The 27,056-nt window shown below is 46.5% G+C and overlaps 1 long non-coding RNA gene across 1 annotated transcript in view; it reads right to left on the minus strand.

The window, feature by feature from the left end:
• Positions 1 to 1,394: 1,394 nt before the first annotated feature.
• Positions 1,395 to 27,056, minus strand: part of LOC147711691 (uncharacterized) — a 47,429-nt gene continuing 21,767 nt past the window's right edge. The window contains exon 2 of the long non-coding RNA XR_015295956.1: positions 1,395 to 4,425. This is a non-coding gene — a long non-coding RNA (uncharacterized LOC147711691). The remainder of the gene's footprint in view (positions 4,426 to 27,056) is intronic.

Raw genomic sequence — 27,056 nt, forward strand, 5'->3', positions numbered from 1 at the left:
TGGTATTCAGAGGAGAAAAGGTGGTCCCACCTAATTCTTTAAGACAGAAAATTGTTGACCTGGCACATGTGGGACACTTGGGCCGTAGTTTAACCAAGAGTAAGATCAGGATGGACTACTGGTGGCCAGGGATGGATGCAATGGCAGAACTCGTAGTGAGAGACTGCATGGAGTGCTGCAAAGCGGATAAAAACTCACCAAACCCGGAAACCACCCCTGTCCCCGGTATCTATACCAGAAAGGCCTTGGTCCAAACTAGCCCTGGACATAATTGGCCCATTAAATTTGAAAACCTTGAGGGAAAGATTCATTTTGTTTTGGTGGACTACCACTCGAAGTGGGTGATTTACAAATGTGTCCACCAAATTGACACCAAGGCACTCGTAAACTTCCTCAATGAAACTTTCTTCGAGGAAGGCATCCCGGACATTCTAATTACGGATAACGGGGTGCAATTTACATCAGAGGAAATGAAAGAATTTCTTTCAGACATGGGTATTATCCACCAAAAAACTGCATTGTATTGTCCCCGTGCTAACGGGTTGGTGGAGCGTATGAACCGGGTGGTAAAAGAGTGCATACAGCATGCAGAGATGTTAAACACACCTGTTGCACAGGCTCTTCGTGAAACAATCTGGGCTCACCGCACTACTCCTAACTTAGTCACGGGGGTGTCTCATTTCACTTCATTGAAGGGGAGAATTCCAAAAACCAGACTTTCTCCCCCAATTAAAAGACAAACAAATTGTCTGGTAAACAGAGATGAGATTGGAGAACGCTATAAAAGCCACCAAGAAAAGTATGAAGCAAGGTACAATGCTGATACACATGTAAAAACCAGCCAGGTGTGTGAAGGAGATTTGGTGCGCATTGACCTTCCCAAGTCTAGACAGAGAGGTGCCACCAGATTCTCTGATCCCCTGCGGGTGACTAAAGTGGGTAAGAATGTGGTACAGTTAGCCAATGGTCAAACCTGGAGCATGGATAGAATTGTTCTACACAAGGTTCCCCAGTCGCAGTCGTTGCCTCACAGCATGAGTCAAGTGACCCCTAGAAGGTCGTCTAGACCCACAGTTGCACCCCGTTGGAGCAAAGATTACTATACCACATGAGTATTTGTTCCTGTATTGATTTCTGCTTTGTGGTATATTTATCTCAATTCTGCACACGTTTTAGTTGTAAAGCGTTATTGATGCCATATACAGTTATCCTTTCTGTCCTTTCCCCCATAGGGAGATGTGTTGTAATCTCACTTGGTCCCTTCCATTCCCCCCATTTCCCCAGCCCGCTGTTGGTATTGCCCACACAAGAATGCATGAACATTCCACAGCTGCCTTCAGCTGACTGGAACCTGTGATGGTGTTTGGTTGCAATAAAGAAGACTACTTTTCAACTACAGTGTACTTCGTCATTTTATTACAAGAATACAATAACATACAATAGAACACAATACAATACATAGTCGAGGGACTGCTAATAATGTATCACTTCACTCTGAGAATCGTCTATCTGAGCGGCATCATCTCTAGTTCCCTGTCAAATTAAATAGCTTGCCTTTGTGCTCAGCCCCTTCTTAACAATGCCCTTATGCAGACCCTAGAGGGTGGTATTATTCTATAAAAATTAAAATACTATAATTTTACATATGTGTACAGAATAAATGCTCAGGTTTTTTTTTGGTACCAACTCTGGGTATCAGGCTGACAACTAACCTATCTGTGTATACTTGGTGTGCTGGTAAGAGTCAACTATAATTACAGTGAAACATTACGATACACATTTTCCACATATATTTTAATTTTGACTGATCATGGAAGAACAACGATGATGTCACTGATAGCCTCATCTAAATGATGCAAGACTTTATTACTGAGATTTCACATGGTTACTAATCATTGCTTTTGTTGAGCCAGCAACTCTATATACATACCGGTGTAATTAGATCGTAATGGATAGATATGACTCTTTGAGTCAAAACTATCAAGAATTTTAGATATAGTTTATGTTTTAGTTCCTAAATAGATACAAAGCAAACATTTAGGTATTAAATGAATAGTAGGGTGAGTCCCAAAGAGGTAGGCGGTCCCAAGCTCCACCACGATGGCGGCAGTCCTACACGTAGAATCACATGGCGTGGCTGTCACATCTTGGATCTTCACCATAGCGATGGGTGCTGCTGGCTGCCGCACCCGCCACAATGTGTGAAATGCATGTAGTGCGTTTCCCTGCACTATGTGGCAGGCCCGACACTGTGCCTGCCACTTAGTGCAGGGAAATGTAGGGGGTACCATGGGTACACCCCCAGTGCACCACTGCCTACCTCCAACACGAGGGGGGCCCCCAACAGGCCCTGAAACATATCCCTGCAAGCCTTTCAATGGCAGTTTACCCACCACAGAGAGGCTGGCGGCGACCAGCATGGTAATTTGGTGGACGGTGCATGCTAGCCATTGCCACCATTTTACTGATGCTGACCGCTCCGCCAAGCAATTGGAACAATTGCCTGTGGCGGATCCATCATTACATGTAATGGGGTGACCCGTAAACCCTCAGAACCTGGTCAGGTGATAAACTAAATAATGATGGTTCTGTCGGACCGAAATACCCAATGATTTAGTATTTCAATGATTTTTCTTGTAAACTTCGTCCCTAATCAGGATACAAAGATAGTGATACTTATATCAGCACAATCAAACACACTGACCACAAAGTAAAAAATGAAAGTAAATTTTTACCCATAAACTCTCATATTTTGAAACACAAATTACTTCAGTTGCTGTCCCTAAAACATACTTAAAACATACATGACACATACATTTTGTGCAAAAAATAATACACGATTAAAACAACAAGTAAAATTGTTAATTCATATACTTATTGGCAGCGACAACTATATATACAATAATCTGGTAGGTACATCAATTTAATCTTGGTTCCTACAAGATTTTGAATAGTTGGTTCGTGTAAGAAGGGATTGTTACGGATCCATGGCGGGCGGTCTTTGTGCCTACCACGCTTGCGTTTCTGTTACCCCCACCATCCTAATTTGCGGGGGAAATTGCTCTCCGATGGCGGAGGGCCCACCATCGCACCACAGGTGGTGGCGGGCCTTCCACCATTGTAATCACCCCCTAGGTATTTGTCTTCATTTTCTTATCAGATCCTTACTATATCGTCCATGTAGTGTCCCCAATGAATTATGTGATTCTGAAATTCTGTGGCTTGTTTGTCTCAGGATGAATAGCTTTCAGATAGCCCTTTGACTAGGTTCTAATTTTATGGTGAGAACATACAGCTCATGGCTGCTCTCTACAGCTGGAAATAAAATTGTCCATTAAGGCTGAATAATATCTCCTGGAGGAAGTAGCTCGAAGGAGCGTCTTAAATAAGGACAAAAGTAGTGCTAATCTTATATTATTCAAAGGCTGTTCCACTGAAAAAATCTTCTCAGTGAAACTTCTCCCAACACATGAAGGCCAGGTATCATATTTATTTGCCGCCAGTTCGGAGGCCCTTTGTGAATCTGGCCCAAAATGCTTTAAAGAAGGTGACTTGTAATCAGCATCGTCTTAACATCAGTTTTCTTAAAAACAATTGAATGCCAGCATTTATGGAACTTATTTGAGAAACAAAGTTTTAAAGGCTTTGTTATGTCAGTTTGAACACTCCCTTTTATAGGCCAAAATGAAAATGTACTGCAGCAAATATTGTATTGTAACAGAAATTAAAGTCTCCTAGAAATGGCGCACACCATTAAATGGTACATGTTGAAGTACAACGGATTGGATTACAGAGTACTACAGGCTTTTTTTTCATAATACTTTGATGCAATGGTCTGCCCAGCATTGTTCCATTGCTGCATCTTAATTTCAGTTAATGAAATAAAAGATATCCAACCCAAAGTGCTTGTAACAAAATAAACTTCCAGACTCCTGTAGATGATACATGCTCTGTTGGAAGCCTCAGTGTATTTTCCTGAGTTTGAATCCATCACGGCAACAATAAACTTCACAATTATCTTCTTTGTTGCTTCTTCCTTTTTCTTATTTAAGTCCCTGGAGAATCACTCCTAATCCTGATGAAAGTGTTGCCAATCAAAGAGTCTCTGTCCCACCAGTAAGGAGATTCTGTTTCCATTCCAGCAGGCTCAATCGTGGCCTTGTACATTGAGTAAATGTGACATTAATCCATAACTGAAGATGTAGTTATCATATTGTCTTTAGAGCTGTCACACAGTGTCACTCAGTGAGATGTCCGGCATTCGCCTCATTTGCCAAATGACAAAGACAGCAGCTGGAAGGAACATAAGAAAACCCATGACCAGGACTGTGATGGAGATCAAAAGAACAATTGCCCAAGGCTCTAGGACGGTTGATACCATGGTCTGCTCTTCTTCCTTGCCTAGTTTACTGATCAATGCGGCACCTGAAAAACAAATGACATTAATGAGCATATCTTAATTATATTGTGAGCCACATAACTGTTGAGGCATCCTGCACTAAGGTATCATCGATAAGCCAAAAGACGAAAGAATGTTCCTCCATTTTTAGTTTTGAGCAAACCTCATACCCACTAACTAGATTTCTCTTGGTTACTTGCAAGATCACTTGCAAGTCTGCGCCTCCTGCAGATCCTGCGGAACAGAGATATATCTCTGGGTACTTTTTTGATGTTATCCAAATGATGTGACAGCTGCTCAGACAGTAAAAGTTATCCTTCCCTTTATGCATAGGCCCTTTTATGGCTTAATCATAATGACTTCCAGCAGGAAAATTATGATGTCTGTGATCTTTCCCGGCATGCTCTTCCTCTAACCTGATCTGTGCAACTTGGTCAATGTTCCTTTACAAAATGTATTGCTAAAGTTTGAATGATAAGTTGTAATAACTTTTAATGGTTTGTTGTCTGAGTCTTATCTCCTGCGAAATTACGATTCACTCACCCCTGATCTGATGAATACATGCCCTCCATGTACATATGTCTAATTAAATGTGATTCATGAAATAAGAAAGCTTTTGTTTTGTAGTCATTTGTTTCTTCCAGCCTCTGGGATTCAAGTTTTTTAGTTTTTTTTCTACTTCTGCGTCTGTGAGTGTTGCATGTATGCTTCATTTTTCAGTTATAAAACATTTGAGGTCTCACATATTTGAACAAAAGCACAAAAGATAAGAAAATGCATACCGCTAATCACCTCAATCACAAAACCCACTGTAGTAGTTTCTCTGACCACAAAAGAGCTCATCAGGAGTCGCTTTTGAGCATCAAGAAGTGCACTGGGGGATATTTACTAATATTTTATGCAACACAGGGCATCATGAAAAGTTGATGTTCTGCCTTAAATGAAAGGGAGACAACAGAAAAGCACCATATCTACTTTGATATGACTGTCTCCTAGCAGTGGTACACTGTGTGCTGCCTAGCACCAATGCAGGCACCCTGGGTGTCTGTATTACCAGAAGGATTTTTTGTGTAGGAAGAGAGACCTTCGGAACATAAGCAATGCTTGAAGGCATTTTACTATTTCTATTTGTGCTGCAGTATGGAGCATGCATAGAAAGAGAACGTAAAAAGGAGAAATAAATATATTTCTCCTGGTTATGCCTGAATCAGGGAGCCATAGCATTTTGGTGCAATCCCAGGTTTACTCAATTTAGTATCTGGGATTGCGTCAAAATCAATTGGTGGTTGCATGGGAACAGCCATGTTTGACCTATGTAGTGCATCCCTGATGCAAAGTAACTCAAGACTGTGCTATGCGCTGCCCAGCGTTACTTTGTATTTCCAAAACCATGCTAAGCCATGTAAAGTGGCTTTGCATGGTTTACTAAATCCCAGTGAAGGACTTTCATTGCCTTACGACGAACTGCGTAATGCAAGGACAACAAAAGTTCTTAGTAAATCTGTCTCATTGTATTTTAGCATTTGAATGATTATGCACAAAGTCGAAATTTAGGGCCAGGACACAAGTCACTGGAAGTGTCAAATTCATGTTGCATGTGTTAAAGAGTTTGTAGGAATAATTTACATATTTTATCATCAAAAAGATAATTTGAAGGTTTGATCTCCAGGATATCAAAGAACGGAATGAAAGTTAACAGTTTTAGACCATCAATAAGGCTATTGAAGGAGCAGTCTTCTCAGTCTTTTAAGGAACTTACTAAAATGTTGGACCTTTTGGACTATTTCAAAATTAATTGTAAAATATTACTCCTCTGAAAATCACATAGCTAGTTCCAAAGTTGATCAATCACACAATGAAAAGGCATATTGGGAAGTTTGACGTTTGGACAATCAAAAGGATCAGTATATAACAACTGTCCTGCATTAAAAAGGCCCTGAGATGCATGAGGAGATTTCATCACATGGAATTAATCACTTTGGGCAAAGTCTAAAAATATACTCCATATCAGGAATCAACTTGGATTCTCACATAATTTCCTTTTGTTACAAATACAAAAACTGCAACTGATAATTTGAACCATTTGTTATGTTCTCCAACATCCACTGACCATCACTAGGACAGAACTCCAAATTAAACATGGCATCTAAAATGAGACTGTTTAGATGTTTTGCAGGACAGCTTTTCTGTTACTCACTAGCTTGAATATTTTCTCAACTTTGATTTTGGACTGCTGTGCTGTTTGGCAGATGTAAGAACACTGCTTTCTTTCAATCAGTCTTTCTGCCCCTTCCAATCTCTTCTTCTACGTTTTGAAGTTTGGGATCTGACAATTTTGGGATCCCAAATTCTTCATGTTTCTTTCAGAGAAAGGGATTCCTAGCTGAAACTGTGGACGCATTGCATGATTATTTCATTGTTCTTATGTGCCACCTACAAGCAATCAACTTACACACTTGGGGCCCAATTCACCAAGGTAAACTGAGACAAATGTTTAACTTTATGACTTTGGGTATTCACAAAAAGCATTTACGAGTAGTAAACTTACAGCCAGATTCATCAAAGGAAATTCGGCTCGCAAAGGGCCAGATTCTGAGAATCTGGCCATTTGCGAGCGCTATTTTTGCATTTGGGATTCATCATCCCAAATGCAAAAATCGCAATTATAGAAATTGCTAAATTGCGATGAATTGCATTTAAGGAATCTCAATTTGAGATTCCTTAAATGCAATTCATGAACCATTTAAAAATTGCGAATTTGCAATCTGGGGCCGCTATTTACCGCAAAGTCTAACTACGTGGTAAATAGAGAAAACTTAGAAAAATGCACTGTAGTGCATTTTTCTAAGTTGTATGTACACAAGGAAGTTGTATGTTACACACACATGTCCTTTAGACATGTGTGTGTGCAACATCAGTGTACATTACCATTTCAGGGGTGCTACAGGGAGTCCTTTGGACACCCTGGCACCCTTGAAATCGCTTCCTTATTTGCGATTCGCTATTTGCTACTCGCAAATAAGGAATGACTCCCCATTCATTCCTATGGGCCTTTAGGCCCATAGGAATGAATGGGGAGTCATTCCTCATTTGTGATTAGCAATTAGAGAATTGCAAATAAGGAAGCTGTAGGAATCACAATAAATATTGCGATTTCTACATGAATCCCGTTTTGCGATTCTTTAATAGCGATTCCTTAACAATCTCTATTAAGGACTCGCAAAACATGACAATGATGAATCTGGGGGTAAGACTCTTGTCTCAGTTTAACTTAAGTTTTGTCTCAGTTAGACTTAAGACCAAAACTTAGGTTAAACTGAGAGAAAAGTCTAACTTTACTACCCACAAATGCCCTTTATGAATACCAACAGTTGTAAAGTAAGACTTTTGTCTCAGTTTACCTTTGTGAATTGGGCCCTCTGTGTGGAAAAATAGGAATTGAGATGGATAATTAGGCTATGTGAATAAGAGTCAGGTTCTGGATTTTTTTGCAGCAGATCCAGCTAGCATTCAAAATTCACTTACAAAAATGCTTTTGATTTAATGGTGAGGATGGCTACTTTTTGCATGTTCGAATTTGCAAGCAGTACTTTTTCTACAAACTTTGTAGTGAAGTCTGTGTTTTTACTACTGAAATTGATCTTTAATTCGGGTCTTTTGCCATATATATTTATTTATTTATTTATTTATTTTTACGATTTATACAGCGCGAACAAATGCCCGTAGGCGTCTCGGCGCTAAGAACAGTACGTAGAATTCCCCCTACGGCTTAGTCGGAAGCTATTCTTGACAAAACAGCCAGGTCTTTATTTTTCTGCGGAATTGCATCAGGGACGGGCTTTCCCTGATGGTTACTGGCAGTGAGTTCCAAAGTCTGGGAGCAGCCACCAGGAAACGCCTATCGCCCCAGGTAAGCGTGGAAGGGTATTCTCAGATGTGAGACCCTTGCTCATTGCACCATCAGGATTCAAGCAAACCGGGCCGAAGACGGCTGTAATGCCAGAAACCGGTCCCCGGGAGCTTGTTTCCTTCCCAGTGTAAGAATTGGCTTTTGTAGTTTGGTTTGCCCTGTTCCCATCATGCACTGGGACAGGAACAGACTAATTTGCATACAGCCAGGTTCTGAAACTGGGATGGTGCAGTGAGCTAAAAAACGGTGTTGGATCTAGCCCTGATCTCTTGACTGGGTGAGAGCTTTCTGCTTAATTCAGAGACTCTGTCCCTCACCACCCCTTGTTGTAAATATTTTTGTCCACCCTAAGCGTGGAAGGGTATTCTCAGATGTGAGACCCTTGCTCATTGTACCATCAGGATTCAAGCAAACCGGGCCGAAGACGGCTGTAATGCCAGAAACCGGTCCCCGGGAGCGTGTTTCCTTCCCAGTGTAAGAATTGGCTTTTGTAGTTTGGTTTGCCCTGTTCCCATCATGCACTGGGACAGGAACAGACTAATTTGCATACAGCCAGGTTCTGAAACTGGGATGGTGCAGTGAGCTAAAAAACGGTGTTGGATCTAGCCCTGATCTCTTGACTGGGTGAGAGCTTTCTGCTTAATTCAGAGACTCTGTCCCTCACCACCCCTTGTTGTAAATATTTTTGTCCACCCTAAGCGTGGAAGGGTATTCTCAGATGTGAGACCCTTGCTCATTGCACCATCAGGATTCAAGCAAACCGGGCCGAAGACGGCTGTAATGCCAGAAACCGGTCCCCGGGAGCTTGTTTCCTTCCCAGTGTAAGAATTGGCTTTTGTAGTTTGGTTTGCCCTGTTCCCATCATGCACTGGGACAGGAACAGACTAATTTGCATACAGCCAGGTTCTGAAACTGGGATGGTGCAGTGAGCTAAAAAACGGTGTTGGATCTAGCCCTGATCTCTTGACTGGGTGAGAGCTTTCTGCTTAATTCAGAGACTCTGTCCCTCACCACCCCTTGTTGTAAATATTTTTGTCCACCCTAAGCGTGGAAGGGTATTCTCAGATGTGAGACCCTTGCTCATTGCACCATCAGGATTCAAGCAAACCGGGCCGAAGACGGCTGTAATGCCAGAAACCGGTCCCCGGGAGCTTGTTTCCTTCCCAGTGTAAGAATTGGCTTTTGTAGTTTGGTTTGCCCTGTTCCCATCATGCACTGGGACAGGAACAGACTAATTTGCATACAGCCAGGTTCTGAAACTGGGATGGTGCAGTGAGCTAAAAAACGGTGTTGGATCTAGCCCTGATCTCTTGACTGGGTGAGAGCTTTCTGCTTAATTCAGAGACTCTGTCCCTCACCACCCCTTGTTGTAAATATTTTTGTCCACCCTAAGCGTGGAAGGGTATTCTCAGATGTGAGACCCTTGCTCATTGCACCATCAGGATTCAAGCAAACCGGGCCGAAGACGGCTGTAATGCCAGAAACCGGTCCCCGGGAGCTTGTTTCCTTCCCAGTGTAAGAATTGGCTTTTGTAGTTTGGTTTGCCCTGTTCCCATCATGCACTGGGACAGGAACAGACTAATTTGCATACAGCCAGATTCTGAAACTGGGATGGTGCAGTGAGCTAAAAAACGGTGTTGGATCTAGCCCTGATCTCTTGACCGGGTGAGAGCTTTCTGCTTAATTCAGAGACTCTGTCCCTCACCACCCCTTGTTGTAAATATTTTTGTCCACCCTAAGCGTGGAAGGGTATTCTCAGATGTGAGACCCTTGCTCATTGCACCATCAGGATTCAAGCAAACCGGGCCGAAGACGGCTGTAATGCCAGAAACCGGTCCCCGGGAGCTTGTTTCCTTCCCAGTGTAAGAATTGGCTTTTGTAGTTTGGTTTGCCCTGTTCCCATCATGCACTGGGACAGGAACAGACTAATTTGCATACAGCCAGGTTCTGAAACTGGGATGGTGCAGTGAGCTAAAAAACGGTGTTGGATCTAGCCCTGACATCTTGACTGGGTGAGAGCTTTCTGTTTAATTCAAAGACTCTGTCCCTCACCACCCCTTGTTGTTAATATTTTTGTCCACCCTAAGCGTGGAAGGGTATTCTCAGATGTGAGACCCTTGCTCATTGCACCATCAGGATTCAAGCAAACCGGGCCGAAGACGGCTGTAATGCCAGAAACCGGTCCCCGGGAGCTTGTTTCCTTCCCAGTGTAAGAATTGGCTTTTGTAGTTTGGTTTGCCCTGTTCCCATCATGCACTGGGACAGGAACAGACTAATTTGCATACAGCCAGGTTCTGAAACTGGGATGGTGCAGTGAGCTAAAAAACGGTGTTGGATCTAGCCCTGATCTCTTGACTGGGTGAGAGCTTTCTGCTTAATTCAGAGACTCTGTCCCTCACCACCCCTTGTTGTAAATATTTTTGTCCACCCTAAGCGTGGAAGGGTATTCTCAGATGTGAGACCCTTGCTCATTGCACCATCAGGATTCAAGCAAACCGGGCCGAAGACGGCTGTAATGCCAGAAACCGGTCCCCGGGAGCTTGTTTCCTTCCGAGTGTGAGAATTGGCTTTTGTAGTTTGGTTTGCCCTGTTCCCATCATGCACTGGGACAGGAACAGACTAATTTGCATACAGCCAGGTTCTGAAACTGGGATGGTGCAGTGAGCTAAAAAACGGTGTTGGATCTAGCCCTGATCTCTTGACTGGGTGAGAGCTTTCTGCTTAATTCAGAGACTCTGTCCCTCACCACCCCTTGTTGTAAATATTTTTGTCCACCCTAAGCGTGGAAGGGTATTCTCAGATGTGAGACCCTTGCTCATTGCACCATCAGGATTCAAGCAAACCGGGCCGAAGACGGCTGTAATGCCAGAAACCGGTCCCCGGGAGCTTGTTTCCTTCCCAGTGTAAGAATTGGCTTTTGTAGTTTGGTTTGCCCTGTTCCCATCATGCACTGGGACAGGAACAGACTAATTTGCATACAGCCAGGTGGAGGTTCCGTGACAATTGTAAGTGGTGTTTTCGACTCGCACGAATATAGTCGAGTCTGGTATCTATGAACCGCAAATGACGAGTTTAGTGTGTGTACGCAGTTTCGGTGTGCTAACCTAAACCGTTCGTCTGTTACGTGGGTATTTCTATCTGTAAAATACAAATAATGTCACCGGGTCTAAAGAGAATGTGGTACTGTCGTCGATGTATTAGAGAAATTACATCTATGTGTTTGTCGAGTTAGATGGGCACCTCGTGATCTATAGCAGGGTTCCCATCAGTCACCACTCGGAACCGCCCTTCATCATTTGGGATTCCTGTATAGCCATTCGCCAGGAGCCGGCATAGTGGAGGAGATGTTTAACCTCTGTTGTTACCGATGCCGTCCTTGATGGACTGAGTCTCACAGGCTATTTTTAAGCTGGAAACAAAGGTGAGAGTGACTGATTGTGCAGTGCATATGGTGAGTGTAGAAGTGAAGAGTGAAACTAAAATTGGGTGAGGGGGCAAACAAATTACTTTATTCCGTGTTTTGCCTACTCCACCAATGTTAAAAAGCAGTGGGGTAAATTAAACAAATATTTACCCAGAAATATTGGTCAACATGTTTCTGCAATTAGAGGACCACCGAGTCCATTGCATTCATCAGGACCTATTTTAACTTAAGCTACTGCAATAGTGAGGGATATTAAAAAGTGACTACAAAAATAAATCTGCGACCTTAATGGAGATCACCTGGATCCTTTAGGTGTCGTCTGATTCCGCAGTTTGTTGTATGTCACTACATTATAGACAAAGTAGTAGGCTGCGCCTCGCCTGGCAACGGCTCAGGACTCGAGGGAAGCACCGCTCTGTCCGTCGGTACCTCGCCGCCTTCCTCTGATTTGTGCTGCGCTGCTTTACTCCATATTTTCGGAGGTACTCAAAGCCAAAGCCCGCCCGCCATCCCATAGGTAAACGGGACCGCCCGCCATAAGGGCAGGGGTCACGTGGGGGCATTAGGATGTATTTGCAGCATTTACATAAAAAAAGCGGCAGGCACCGCGCGGGTCCTGCTGCTTCGTTTATGCAAATGTGGGGGGGTACCACAGATACCCCCAGTGTGCATGCCCCTACCCACCTTCACTCTGGGGGCCCGCAGGGGGCCCCCAGAGTGAAGACCGCCTGCCTTTTCGTGGCGGCATTGCCGCCACGGAAAGGCTTGCCAAAATGCCTTTCATAATATGGCTGGCGGTGTCTGATAGACACCGCCACCATATTATTCATTTTCCGCCCCGGCCGCAAGGTGACCGGGGCGGAAATGTGGCGTGCTGTGTCTTGCTCCGCTGCGGTCCCCCCCCGCCATTGTAATATGGCGGGGAGGAATTCAGGGACGGATGTCGGGCGGATTGCCTCCTCCAGGCTGGCGTAGCCACCGCCAGCCTGGCGGAGGCATTCTGCCCGACATTCTAATGACCCCCAAAGTGTCTTTGTGTGGCTTCAAAGATATGACATGAGCTTTTCATTGCTCTTGCACCACGCTACATGTTGCAAGAGCGATGCAAACCGGGTCATAGATATTGCCCTAAGTACAGTACAAGGGACCCTTATCTCATTTTTCACTGTGGCCTGCATGTTAGGTCTGGGGCATTTCCTTTAAAGATGTTTTTTTCTGATTAGACCAGCTTTATACAAAACAATTATAGCATTATGTTTCTTTCATTTGTTGTTGCAATTAGCAGCCACTTGTTTCCAGGTCATTCCAGATCTTGCTAAACAAGTTGAGAAACAATTCCTGAGGCCATGAAAAGAAACCGCAGCAGCCCATTTCAATGTACTTACTGATGATTGGATTACAAGAGCTGAACAACCTTTAGGAGCAACAAATCGTAAACATCGATGAATTGTGGGAAAAATGATCACTCAATTTGCCTAATTGTAAAACTGTCTTTTAGTTACTGATACCCTTACTGCTGTATCTTAGGAGTATGAAAATTGTGAAGGCTTTTACGTTGCATCTTTAGAAAGGTTAGGCATGCGTTGCCAATTTTACATATGTTGCAAAGTTTTAAAAAAATGGAATGGGACATTTCTGCAAAACCAGTGTTCCACAAAACTTCTCCCACAAAACCCCAGTTTTAGCAAAAGAAAGTATTTAAACAAATTTATCAGGAAAGTATCACAGGCACGGTTTGATTTCAGATTTGTAAAGCACCACTTATCACCCCTAAGTAGGCCTGGGTGGTGAACTCCGCTCCGTTTGCCTAGTTTGTGGAGTTTTTTGCACTCCGCGCTCCTTCATGCTTGCTGAATACAAAAAACCCCACCCAACGTAGTGCAGTGGAGTTGTTTCCCCGCTCTCGCTCGCCAAGGGTTAGTTGGTGAGCTAGAGCTGCCGCTCGGGTAAAATTTCTACTTGAGCGGCAGGAAGATCAGAGTGAACAGCGGTTCCTGCTGTACTCCGCCACTTGCGGAACTCCGCTAAGTTTTTTGTCACTGTGCAGAGTTCGGCATAGCGGAACTCCGCAAACTCCACCCAGGCCTAGTATTTAGGCACTGGGGTCCGTTGAGGAGAATAAGTGAGCTAATGCTCAGAGTCAAATGATGCTGATCTGAGCGGCCGCTGGCTCCAGGAATCGAGCCGCAAGCCCTGAGCTCTGCTCTGGCCACTGTGCTACACCTTTACCATTTCAACCAATTAGCCAGGTCTGCCGCTAAATGTCTCACATGACAGGAGGACAGGTGTCAGAGCTTCAATAATCTCAATCTCATTGGTCTCACTTACCTGTGCTCCAAAGTCCCAAAGAAGTGAACACACCATTGAAAGAGAGGAAACTGAAATAAGCATTGACTTATAAAGTGATCAAAGGTTACATTTTTTTTTTTAATAACCGCAGAAGGGAGGTTTTAAGAAGGGAAATTGAGACTTTGAGCCCGGTGTACTAAGAAAACAGGAAACAAAAAGTAGACAGAAATTGTAACCTGTCTCCGATTTTGAATGCGATCTATTAAATAAAAGGTGGCATAGCAAAATCTTCAGTCGCAGGTGTTTGCAGAACAATGGATATTTATTAAACAGATTGCTAATTGTGATCCCCGTGATTGGCAAAAAACACAAAGATGATGGTTGCAAGGCCAGCAGACCACCATGTTGCATTCCCAAAAAGGAACCCTGGGGCATATTACCAACAACTAGCGATAATTTTTGTCTCTAACTTGTTTAGAGACAAAAATTATCGCCGCACATCGGCGATTTTTATCGCAGATAAACCTTGCTATTAGCAAGGTTTATCGCAAATGCGATAAAAAACGGCTGCAATGCATGAATATCGCTGAAAAGTCAGCGATATTCATGCATTATCGAGCAAATGCTCTTTGCCATGTTATCCACCTCCCATTGGATAACATGGCTAAGAACTGCTCAGGGCAGGTGTTAGCTTTTGGAGATATTCGCGCTTAGCGCGAATATCTCCAAAAGTTGGTAATAGAAGATAGCGATGTTAGGGACTGTTTCCAGTCGCTAACATCTTGGCACGCCCACTTTGCATGTCATTAGTGATAAATATCACTGACATGCAAAGCGGGGCCTAAGATGGTCGCTATCTCCTATTAGCTGTCACTAACTGGTGTTAGCGACAGCTTGGTAATAGGGAGATAATTTTATCTCCGCTTTCTTGGCTTTTAAAGCCAAAAAAGCGGAGATAAACCCCCTTGATAATATGCCCCCCTATTTTTTTCAAGGCAGCTCATGTCTCCCCTCTGCAAATCTGTTAACCCCCTCACCCCCAATTAAAAGTATTGGTAACCAGACAACAGTTTGCGACAACTGCTGTCACAAACTATAGATACGTACTATTATGACTTGCAGATAGGAGTGATGCTCCTTTCAAATCCCTTCATTACAATAGAAATGGATCACAAAATTGACAATAAACTGAAAAAAGCATTCTGCGTCAGAGCGCTGAGCCGCGTTTACCCTTGATAAGGGTGAAATATCATAAGGATGCTGAAATGTTACCTTTAAAGTGGCACACATTTTTTTATTAGACCACAATTCAAATATTTTTGCTAAGAAACGTTGTAAACTGGGTGCTTCTCAGCATCTGAATATCCACAGCTTCGGCCTGTAGGGTTATTCAGGGCTAAAATCCTTCCTATGGGGATACTTTGTCTGGTGTGGTGTATGCTTGTTTTCATAGTTTCAAGCTTAATAAGGCTACATTCAGACATTGCCCAAAATACAAGCAACAAGCAAAAAATAAAAGTACACAAAGACTTCAACACACAGTCTGACAGAACTATAGGTACACATGTACACACCAACACACATTCAAGAAATACACCGGGACACCCAGTCAAGCGCATAAAACCCAGATACAGGCACATCCCTCAGATGGAGGATGGGTGTGTGGTTCGACGGGTGGATGGGTAAATGCATGGATGAAAAAATAGACACCTGAGTGGATGTAGATACGGAAAGGTGGCTAGCTGGATGTATAAGTAAATGATTACATATTGTATGTGAGGAATGTTGTAGTTGATGGGTGTACAGGCCGATGGATGGATGAAAGAATTACTGTGCAAGAGCAGATCATTGGGTGAATGCACTAATCTAGGCAGATTAATCTGTCAGCATCGAACTGTGAATAAGTGGATGTGAATGAGTTGATGACAGATAGAGGGAAGCATGGATGGGTGTGGACGGATAAATATAAAGGTTTTAGTCAATGGAAGAATGTTTGGTTTTGTGTACAAATTGCAAGATGAATACATGCAGATGGTGGTTGTGGGAATGAATGCTTGTGTGTGGGTAAATGAATACGTGAATGTAAGAAAATGTTGCCAAGTGACACACGAACACACAACAAAGGTTGAAGTCCTTTCTACAGTGAAAGTCGGAAAAAAGCTTTGTTAAATAACATAATCTTACTCGTTGATTAAGAAGGGCTCAGTAGATCAAATCCCATTAGGAGCCATCTCAGCCCTACATCCTTTTACTGCTGATAACCTGATTCTCATTAAAGTCGGGGAATAACAATACTACTTAACGTCATAAAAACTGGAAAGGTTTAACATTCATTGTTATCTAAAACAGGCATTGTGTATAATTAAAAAATAATAGATAAGGGAATTTTTATATATTCGAGAAAACAGACCAGATCATGCGTGAATGCAACATATAACATTCATATATAACATTACAAACTTGTTTCGAAATGAACAGTGGGCACAAGCTCCATAAATAACCACTGATGTGAAAATTAAATTAAAGTAATGGAGTCAATACTTGAACAATGAACTAACTTTTACCACCAGTTATTAAACAAAGTGGCATTCCTTCAATCCATTTTTTAGTTAGACACAATCTCCCCACATCCGTAGTTAAGCCTACAAAGTATTGGAGCTTCAGAGGTATTTTGTACACTAGACCTACTATAATTATCTTAACTAAGAACCTGATATCGATGTGAGGTATTTTGTTCGATTCCTCAAATATTCCCAATATTTCCAAAGGAAAGACATAATGCAAATGGGTGAATATCATCTTCAAATGTTTCTTTATAGCTAGGGCACTTGGTGATTAGCCTAGTGTGTTCATTTTAAGCAAGCATTGGCAAAGGCAAGAGGCCTGACATTGGCCACCAGACTTTTGGCTTTGTTATATTATGTTAACAGAATTTCTAAAGCGCTCAAATACCTGGAGTGTATTGGCACTGGATTTACAGACAGAAGAAAAATCCTAGGACAAAAACACCCATACCCACTGGTCAGGGACATGCTATCCTCCCGCAGCTCCACTCCTAAGTGCCACCGCTCAGGTTTGCTGGCCGCTATAGTCTGGTTCTGTCTCCGTTGCCTCTTCGTTGTTCTGTCTCTTTTGTACCCGTATCTGTGTCTTTGCCTCTTTGTTTTTCTGTCTCTTCGGTGCCGGAATCCGTCTCTGTGCCTCTTTGTTGTTTGTCTCTTCTGTGCCCGTATCTGTCTCTGTTCCCTCTTAGTTGTTCCGTCTGTTTTGTGCCTGTATCTGTCTCTGTGCCCCTTTGTTGTTCTGTTTCTTTTGTGCCCATGTTTGTCTCTGAGCCTTTTTCTGCCTACTTTTTCTGTCCCCCTCGTGGCCGTTTTCTGCCTTCTCTCTGCTCTCCTTCCCACCGCTGCTGCCCCAGCAGCCCCTCCCCCCTGCCGGTTCCCACTTCCCGCCTCCCAGCTGCGTTTCACTCCCCCTCCCCTACTTAATGGTAGCTGCTGCGCGGCAACACCACTGGCGTGCCAAAGGCAAGCCCGTCTGCGCCCGTCCGCAACCCGACCGCGCCAGCGCCAGGGACCCTGGTCCTCCTGCCATCCACAGGCACAACTTAGCTGCCCTACTCGCACTCAACTCAAGAAGAGACAAAGATCAATGCCTAACACCACCCATGGCCAGTTCACCACGCGACACTGCCGACAATCCTTCAGCATCAACAGCTACCCCACGACTGCTGAACCCAGGCTGGACTCCTGCACCACCAAAGCCCTGTGGTGCATCCTCCTCAACATATGCTCCCTCCACAGACACGCCACAGAGATCTGGGACCTGCCTGACAACCTCTCCTCAGACATCGCCTTTTTCACGGAAACATGGACCAACCCTCCTCCCTCAACATCGCCAGCGCCATCACCGAGGGATACAAGATCCAAAGAAAGGACCGCCCCCACCATCCAGGAGGATGAGGACTCACCATGGCACACAAGTACTGCCTCTGACTCTCCACCTCCAGCACAAACTATCCCCTCTCCAACACAGAGCACCCCCACTTCCAGAACCATACCAGCCCCTGAACCACGCTGTGCAGGACCCTAGTCTACAGACCCCCCGGCCATAGCATCTCCTCCACCACCACTATTGCCGACCTCATCGCACTCCATGCCATCGCCTCCACGGAGTACATTCTTATTGGAAACCTGAACTTCCACCTCAACAACCACAGCCACCCCAACACCACCACCCTCTGTGACAACCTAGCCAACCTCGGACTGAAGCAGCTCATCACCACCCCCACCCACAGAGCGGGACACACTCTCGACCCCATCTTCGCAAGAGGGACAAACATCCACTACAACCACACCACGCAACCCCTCTGGACAGAACACCACCGCGTACACTCCACCTTGAACTCCACCACCTCACCCAATCCCGCCCCACGCCCACCAAGGAGGGAATGGAGCAAGATTACAGAGGAAAACCTTAAGACCACCCTCCTCCATGACCCACCCTCTGCCACGACCAACGCCAGCTCTGCAGCCAAAGAACTACACCGCTGGATCGCCAGCTGCGCTGACAATCTTGCACCCCTCCGCGACCCCATCAAACAATGCCTTCTGAAGGCCGCCTGGTTCACCACCAACCCCCAAGAAGCCATGCGATCCTGCAGACACCTCAAGAAACTCTGGTGGAACAGAAAAACCACTGAAGACCAGAACAACTACAGGAACGCCATTAAAGAATACCACAAATACATCAGAGCCACCAAGCAGACCTTTATCAAGAACAAAATACACACCAACGCAAGTAACGCAAAATAACTCTTCAATGTCATACAGCAGTTCAACAAATCCCCCCAGCGAAGACACAGACGTCCTACCATCTCAGGACCTCTGAAACAAGCTCAGATCCTACTTCCACCTGAAGATCAAGGCCCTGTACGACAACTTCAGCGAACAGACTCTGGACACCACCCCCTCTCCACCACCAACAACCAGCCCACCATCACCACTTGGAAAACTGCCACCACTGAAGATACCGCCACAACCATGAAGAACAACCACTCAGGAGCCCTCAAGGACCCCTGCTCTCCGCACATCTACCACAGAGCCACCGCCGCCATAGCACCCGAACAAGGCCGGACCATCAGCGCCTCCCTCGAATATGGCATCTTCCCCGACACCTGGAAGCAGGCAGAGATCAAGCCCCTCCTCAGGAAACCTTCGGCCGACCCGACAGACCTGAAAAACTACTGGCCCATCTCTCTCCTTCCCTTCGCAACCAAAGTCAACGAGAGATTCATCAAAGCCCATCAAAGAGAACATCATCCTCGACTCCTTCCAGTCTGGATTTCGCAGCAACCACAGCACCGAGAAGCCCTTCTCACCGCCACCGATTACTTCCACATGAACCTTGACCAGGGCCACACTGCGGCCCTCATCCTTCTGGACCTCTCCGCAGCCTTCAACACCGTCTCACACCACACTTTCGCAGCCAGACTCCACAACTACGGTATTCGAGGAACTGCGCTCAACTGGATCTGCTCCTTTCTCTCCGGCAGAACCCAAAGGATCAAACGCCCCCCCCTTCCTCTCCGAACCTACAGAAATCAACTGTGGAGTACCCCAAGGATCTCCACTCAGCCCTACGCTCTTCAGCATCTACAAGGTCCCCCTCGCTGCCTTCGTAAGACAGCATGGGCTAAGCATAGTATCTTACGCAGACACTCAGCTCATCCTCTCTCTCACGAAAAACCCAGAAGACACCAGACTCAGCTTCCAAGAAAGAATGATAGACATTGCATTGCAGCCTGGATGTGCGACAGCTGACTTAAACTGAGCTAGGAGAAGACAGAGGTCCTTATCCTGCGTGAGATAGCTCCTGGTGGCCACATGCCTTCGTAAACCCACCTACCCCGACGGACCACGCACAGAACCTCGGCATCATTCTAGACTCCTCTCACACCTCGACCCACCAGATCAAAGCTGTTGCCTCCACCTGCTTCAGCTCCCTCTGGGTCCTTTGCAAGACCTTCAAGTGGACCCCCCCCAATTGCAGAAATACCATCACCCACGTACTCATAACCAGCAGACTGGACTACGAAAATGCCCTCTACGCCGGAATCAACAAAACCCCACGGCACGAGCACATGACCCAGCACCTACAAGACCTCCACTGGCTCCTCATTGAGAAGAGAGTAACCTTCACACTACTTACCCACGCCTACAAATCCCTCCACAACATTGGACCCAAATACCTCAACGAAAGAGTCTTCTTCCACGTACCAAAAAGGATCTTCTGATTCGCCGGCCTCACCCTGGCAGAGACCCCACGCATCTGCAGAACCAGAGCAGGCAGAAGAGCCTTCTCTTGCATCACAGATAAGATCTGGAATGAGCTCCCAGTCAACATCAGACGCACCCCCACTCTACACATCTTTAGAAAGAGCCTCAAGACCTGGCTCTTTAACTGATCCGGAGCTATACCCCCCCGCCCCCACCCCAGCGCCTTGAGTCCCTCAGGGGTGAGTAGTGCGCTTTTTAAACCCCTGAATGATTGATTGATTGATAGTGTTTTCCTAAATGTGAGAAGATTGTGTGCCTCTTTCATGGTTAGTGGCAGTGCATTCCAAGCCTTGGTGGCTCCTAGCATGAAAGTGGTTCACTTGAACCTGGCTACAACTAAGAATTTGGAGCTGGCCGATTGTAGGCTTCTTATTGGGGTGTACCATTTAAAGCTGTGCTTGATAAAGTATGGTCCAAGAATATGTAGGGTTTTGAAAGCTATACAAAGTGCTTTGAAAGTGACTCTTAGTCTGATGGGGAGCCAATGTAGTGTTTTTAGTGATCCAGAGACTGAATGGCATGTTGGGATATTTAATAGAATTCTGGCCACCGTGTTTTGTAGGGCTTGTAATTTGTTTAATATGAATTGATGAGCAGTGTAAAAAAAGCCATTGCAATAATCTAATTTATACATCACCAGAGAAGTGACAAGAGTTTTCTAGGGATTGACAAGAATAAAAGGCAGTATCTTTTTGATGGTCCTAAGTGTAAAAAAGGCAGCGGATATGACCGCATTCACTTGGTCAGTGATGCTCAACTTATCATCGATAAGCACTCCCAGGTTGCGGGCCTTTCTCACTGGTGTCGGTAGGGGGCCCATCTCCTCTGGTCAGGAAGTCGGGAACCAGAAGGAATATTGGGCTCCAAACAATAGGACTTCAGTTTTACCTGAATTGAGTTTCAGTTTGTATCCATCCATGTATTGGTTGCCTGCATACGCTCGCAGAATCTAGACTTTGTGCTAATCTAATCATTTTCCAGAGATATGAAGATTTGGGTGTCATCAGGGTAGGAAGTCAAGGGAAAACTGAAGGTCTTTATTAGGTTTGCTAAGGGAGTGACATAAATGTTCAAAGGTATTGGGCTGAGAGAGAACCCCTAAGGGATTTCGCACGGAAGGGAGAAATGGTGAGAGGCATAGTTGTCCAGTCAAACAGCCTGCTCTTGATCCAGACGTGAGGATTTTAGCAAGTCCCAGGCTAGGCCGGTAATCCCAATATTGACCAACCATTCTAACAGCAATCCGTGGCTAATGGTATCAAAGCAGCCATGTGATTAAGCAGGATGTGGGCAACCCGTCGGTGATTATCTAATGCCTACCTAATCTCTTTGGTTGCTTTGATCAGCGGTGCTATGACAACTGCAAAATCCAAATTGAGTAGCATCCAAAAGGTTATTGGATTGGATGTGTTCCACAAGTTGCTTGTTGATAATTTTTTTGGCAGTCTTTGCTGGCAAAGAGAGGCAGGAGATGTGGTAGCAGCTATTCTGATCTTTAGGCTCTAAGGTGTTTTTTTTAGAAGTGGAAGCACAGAGGCTTTCTTCAATATTGTTGGAAAAACATATGTCTTAAACATCATTTTAAAGATGGTCAATAATCTCCACCGCTAGCTTTACCACAGTTAGAGGACATGAATCCTGTGGGGTTCCTGAAGTCAATATCTAAATATATTTGTGAATTCCTCAGAAAGGGGCACCAGTGAACTCACTTAGTGTGTTCCATAGTGTGTTCCAGTCCATTAGGGAAGAAACTGTAAATGTTTCACGCGTGGTAAAGGTAGATGAGATGAACTTGTTGTACACCATTTCTACTTTTTGTAAAAAGAAGTTGGCAAAAGTATCACAGAAGGTTTGACTTGCATACGTTGTTTAGCGGTGTTAGTTGCCAGTTTAGTCAGTGTATGAAAGAGCTCGTTGGCGGAATTTTTTGCTTCATCTATCTTCCTTGTGAAATAGGAAGCCTTTTCCTTATTAATAAGAGATTTATAGGTTGCTAAGCAGCGCTTGCATTTTGCTTTTTCTTCCTAACTATAGACAGCTCTCCATCTCTTCTCTTGTCTTCTGCAGCTTTGTTTGCTGGCTCTCCACTCAGCAGAAAACCAAGGGGCTAAGTTGTTCATCTATTTGGCCTTGACTATTTTAACTGGTGCTAAAAGGATAGCAGCTGTGTCTAACCAACAGTTATATTGCAAGGCTGCTGTGTTGATGTTATGGAAAAGCAAGGGGAATAAGTCAGTCAAAATTTCTGCAAAAAGGTCTGGTTGGATATTATGACAGGCCCGTGAAGGGAAGATGTTTGTTTGGGCTTTCGTATTGGAGTAGGACTGACTCAGAGCTAAATCAAGAAGGACAGCACTATGGTCTGTCCAAATAAGTGAAAGAGTCCTAACATTACTCAGTGAGGTGTAATTGGTAAAAACACAGTCTATGTGTCCAGGCTGGTGTGTTGGGCCATTTACTATTTGGGCGAGGCCAAGTACGGATAGAGTATGGAGAAGTGCTGTAGTATTTGAGTCCGACGGTGCCTTTAAGAGAAAATAAAAATCACCCAGGACAGTATAGTTAGTGGATAAAACGTGTTCTTCAAGAAGGTTGCCTAAGTCCTGAGAGAAAGACTATCTGGGGCCGGATGGTCGATATATGACCATTACTTTGAAGGGCTGTTGTTTGGTAACTTCAATATTGAAGGAGACTGCCTCACATTTTGATAAGGATACTGGATTGCAGCAGACCGCTAGGTACACTCTCTATATATGAGGGCAATTCTTCCACCGTGCTTAAGCAGTCTGTCATGTCTGTGAATTGCAAAGAGATCTGGTAATGCTTGCCACAGATCTGGGTTGCTTGAGGAATCAGCCCAAGTTTCGGTTACAAAAGCTAGAGCTGGTCTACGGGTTTGCATGAACAAAGAGAATCTGGAGCTATGTTTGACTAATGACCTGGCATCTATTAAAATACAAGGAAATGTGTTTATAAATGCTTTAGTTTGTGTGTATATTGATGTGGCTTCCTTGAGTTCAAGCTGCTGACAAGAGAGGTTTGTAGCCGTTCACGCGGCCACGCCCCCCTGTTGTTTTGTGTCCTCCCCGCTCCCGCCTCCCAGCTACTTCTCCCTCCCACTTAGCCATAAATGGCGACCGCGCAAACGTGCAGCGGTCACGCGCAGCGAGCGCGCCGATTGTGCGCCAAAGGCGCGCCAAAGGCAAGCCCGTCTGCGCCCGTCCGCGCCTGGACCGCGCCCAGTGTCAGGACCCCTGGTCCCCACCGCGGCAAGACGACCCAACAGACCTACGACGCCGCGGCCCTCAACGCACTCAATGCCAGCCGGAACCCCACCTGCTGCCGGGCCGCCCCGAAACGCATTCACTGACTCTTCAGCTGCACAACCTGCAAGTTCACCTGCCTCCGAACCTGAACTGCACCCGCCAAGCCAAACACCAGCTGCGACCTCAAGTGCATCCTGCTGAACACCCGCTCCGTCCACAGACACGCCGTGGAACTCTGGAACCTCCACCACACAACATCACCAGACATCGCCTTCCTCACTGAAACATGGATGAACGCCTCCTCAGCCCCCGACATCGCCATCGCCATCCCGGATGGATACAAGATCATCAGGAGGGACCAAGCCAACCAGACCGGAGGAGACATCGCCATCGTCCACAAGAATACCATCCGCATCACGACCGACGCCGACGGCACCTTCGCCACCGCCGAACACCTCCACTTCCAGATTCACACCGACCCAAAGACGACCCTCAGAGGCACCCTCATCTACAGACCCCCGGGACCACGCACACAATTCAGCGAAGACATCACGGACTTCATCAGCCCACACGCCCTCCCCTCCGCCGACTACATCCTCCTAGGGGACCTCAACTTCCACCTGGAGAACAACAAGGACCACAACACCGTCACCCTGCTGGCCAACCTCGCCAACCTCGGACTCAAGCAACTGGTCAACACCCCCACCCAATACGCCGGCCACACGCTTGATCCCGTCTTCTCATCCAGCAAGCACATCACCTTCAGCCACTCCACCGGACTCCACTGGACCGACCACAGCTGCGTCCACTTCAGCTTCAGAAAAACCACAACCCACCACCACCCGCAACAGGTTCCTCACAGGAGCTGGAGCAAGATCACCGCCGACCAGCTCAACACCTCCCTCAGCCAGAACCCACCTGCCAGCACATCGGACCCCAACGAAGCAGCCTGCAACTTCACGCAGTGGCTGACCGCCTGCGCCGACGACCTCGCACCACTGAAGAACCCTCCCAGCAGACTCAGAAGCAAGAAAGCCACCTGGTTCACTGACGAACTCAAGGACTCCAAGAAGACCTGTCGCACCCTCGAGAAAGCCTGGCTCCTTGACCAGACCACTGACAACATGACCGCCCTCAAACACGCCACCCGCAAGCACCACCAGCTCCTCCGCACCACCAAGAAGAATACACTGAAGGAGCGACTGGACAACAACGCCCACGACAACAAGGAACTCTTCAGCATCGTCAAGGAGTTCTCCAACCCCAGCACCGGCAACAACGACATCACCCCTTCACAAGATCTCTGCGACTCCATTGCCTCGTTCTTCCACCGCAAGATTGCTGACATCCGCAACAGTTTCGGCGCACCATCCATGCACCCAACCACCGAACCAACCCACCCCACCGCCACCCTCCGCACCTGGACCACGGTGACCACCGAAGACACAGCCCGCACGATCAACACCATCCACTCCGGTTCTCAAACCGATCCCTGCCCCGACCACGTCTTCAACAAGGCCGTCTCCACCATCGCACCCCAACTCCGGGACGTCATCAACACCTCCTTCAACACCGCCACCTTCCCGGAGAGCTGGAAGCATGCCGAGCTCAGCGCCCTATTGAAGAAACCAACAGCGGACCCCACCGACCTCAAAAACTTCCACCCCTTCTCGCTCCTCCCTTTTCCTGCCAAAGTCATCGAGAAGATCGCCAACAGACAGCTTGCCGCCTTCCTCGAGACAAACGGATCCCTTGACCCCTCGCAGTCCGGTTTCAGAGCAAACCACAGCACCGAGACCACCCTCATCGCAACCACCGACGACATCCGAGCCCTGCTCGACAACGGGGAAACAGCGGCACTCATCCTACTGGACCTCTCCGCAGCATTCGACACCGTCTGCCACCGCACCCTAGTCCAACGCCTCAGCAACACCGGCATCCAAGAGAAGGCACTGAAGTTGATCATCTTGTTCCTCGCCGGAAGAACACAGAGAGTCCGCCTCCCCCCGTTTCGATCACAGGCCACCGAAGTCATCTGCGGCGTCCCGCAAGGATCATCACTCAGCCCCACCCTCTTCAACGTCTACATGAGACCTCTCGATGCCATCGCACGCCAACACAACCTCAACATCATCTCCTACGCCGATGACAACCAGCTGATCCTCTCCCTCACCAGAGACCCCGACACCGCCAGAACCAGCCTCCACGAAGGGATGAAAGACGTCGCCGAGTGGATGAAAAACAGCTGCCTGAAACTGAACTCAGACAAGACGGAAGCCATCAACCTGGGACCATCACCCTCGGCCTGGGACGACTCCTGGTGGCCCCCAGGCCTGGGCACCGCCCCCAAGCCAACAGACCACACACGCAACCTGGGCTTCATCCTGGACTCCTCCCTCTCGATGACCAGACAAGTCAACGCCGTTTCCTCATCATGCTTTCACACCCTTCTCATGCTTCGCAAGATCTTCCGATGGATCCCGACCGAAACCAGGAAGAAGGTCACCCAGGCCCTCGTCACCAGCCGACTGGACTACGGTAACACCCTCTACGCCGGAACCACAGCCAAGGTACAGAAAAGACTCCAACGCAACCGGAACGCCTCCGCCCGACTCATCCTGGACATCCCCCGACGCAGCCACATCTCCGGCCACCTGAGGGACCTGCACAGGCTCCCCGTCAACAAGAGGATCACATTCAGGCTCCTCACCCACGCACACAAGTCTCTCCATGACCTGGGCCCCAAGTACCTCAACGACCGCCCTACCTTCTACACGCCCACCCGCCAACTACGGTCTACCAGCCTCGCCCTTGCCACCGTACCACGCATCCGAAGAGCCACCGCCGGAGGCAGATCCTTCTCCTACCTGGCGGCCAAGACATGGAACTCCCTCCCCATCCACCTTCGGCTGACCCAGGACCACCTCGCCTTCAGGAGACAACTCAAGACCTGGCTGTTCGAGCAGTAGCGGACCCCTTCCCCCAAGCGCCTTGAGACCCTTCCGGGTGAGTAGTGCGCTATACAATTGTTATGATTGATTGATTGATTGATTGATTGATTGATAGAAGAGCAGCTGAGGAGAGCTTGTGTGTGCTGGGGTATTGGTGCTTTTATGTATTTCCCACAGCACAAGCATTTGAGTGGGGCATTCTGGGTTATGAAAAGGCAGTCACAAATGGGACGTCCTATGCTCCTACCTGAATCTAATGTAAGCAGCTTGTCCTGGGTGTAGGGCTGTGGCTGTGAGTCTGATCCAAAACCGCAGGGGGGCCAGGCGCTAGGCGTGGGACAGGCGCGGACCGACACAGACATGCCGTCGTTGAGTCAACAGCACGCCTGCGTCCGCTGGGCTGATGCACTCAGGAATGTTTTAAATATCCAGCCATAGAAGGGGGCATGGCAAGGAGTGTGGCGTGTCTGCTGTTAATA

The sequence above is a fragment of the Lissotriton vulgaris genome, chromosome 5, assembly GCF_964263255.1.
Source record: "Lissotriton vulgaris chromosome 5, aLisVul1.2, whole genome shotgun sequence".
Classification (NCBI taxonomy): domain Eukaryota; kingdom Metazoa; phylum Chordata; class Amphibia; order Caudata; family Salamandridae; genus Lissotriton; species Lissotriton vulgaris.